This window comes from Arachis duranensis, chromosome 1 (assembly GCF_000817695.3).
Source record: "Arachis duranensis cultivar V14167 chromosome 1, aradu.V14167.gnm2.J7QH, whole genome shotgun sequence".
NCBI classification, from domain to species: domain Eukaryota; kingdom Viridiplantae; phylum Streptophyta; class Magnoliopsida; order Fabales; family Fabaceae; genus Arachis; species Arachis duranensis.
Genome location: NC_029772.3, coordinates 6,478,055 through 6,479,421, shown reverse-complemented (window position 1 = coordinate 6,479,421; position 1,367 = coordinate 6,478,055).

Here is a 1,367-nt window from a genome sequence, read left to right as displayed (position 1 = left end):
AAGCACTATAGCATTCATCTTTTATTTAAAGACAAGCGCCTGCCAAGGTTTTAATTCAAGTGACAAATTATATGTTTTTTAATATATTGCATCTCAATTCGAATCTTAATAAATGTGTAGTGAATAAACTCATAAAAATGTGTTTAAACGTGTAATATGGATAAAGAAAAATTATAAAGAGCCAATGAAATATTTATACAATGTGTACAATAAAAGTTTAGGGAGTATTAAAGATATAATCATCAGTATTATTTTTTTCTATTCGTGTAAGCTTTTGAAATGAGTGGTATCATAATATAGTATTAGAGCTCTAGATCCAAAAAGTCAAGAGTTCGATCTTTAATAAATTGAGATGTTTATTATCCTAGTATCTGAATGTTTATTATCATAAAATTTACAATTTTTCATGATAGCTAATATAAGTAAAAATTTAAAATATAACTAATCAATGCTTTATTTTCGATATTCTTTTTTATTAACTTAAACTTTTTTTAAAAAAAAGTGATATCATGGTATTCAAAAATACAAGACAAAAAATAAAGTTGTTGGCTAGAAAAATATTAGTCACTTTAAAAAAAATATTAACAGTATTGCCTAATAAAATATAATGTGGCAGAATTTTCATTTTTTACTAGTTTGGTAGACTCATTAATTTATTAACAGGGTCGGTGTCTAATTTGTTGTACTTGTAGTCTATGTTACATAGATATAATATTTTTATGCACAAAATATTGCCTATACCTACCTTTAATTTAAACAACATTATATTATTGCTTAAAATAATGTGTTGCTCAAAATTATGATTGAAGATAAAACGTGGTTGCCCTAATCCAGATCCACCTCATCATATAAAACGAGAGAGAATGATAATTTGCAAACTGCCCATGCAACGTGCAGTTGAGATATCTGCATCCGATTGTTCAGAATTCTTCTATTGGCTCTATATTGATTAATTTTAATATATATATAACATAATTAGTATTTTTATATCTTAAATTTGACGTATATGCTGATGTATTTTCGTGATCGGCATTCATATTAAGCCTTTTTTAGATATATTTATAAAAGGAGAAGTTTAACACATTGATCTAATTAATTAACAAAAAAATCACAGAAAGTTAAAGAACTGGATGAATTGGTTAGATTTATATTACTAATACATCAAAGTTAAACTATGTATTAAAAGTAGAATAGAGTTTTATATTATATTTTATATATGAAATGAAAATATTAAATCTAAGCATTACCTAATAAATCACACTCATCACAAGAGGTCAACGTGTATTTTTATTAAAAATGAAGATTATAAATCGTGTCTGTCACCAAAGTTGGTATAATTTGTCTTATTATTATTATTATTTGTATGT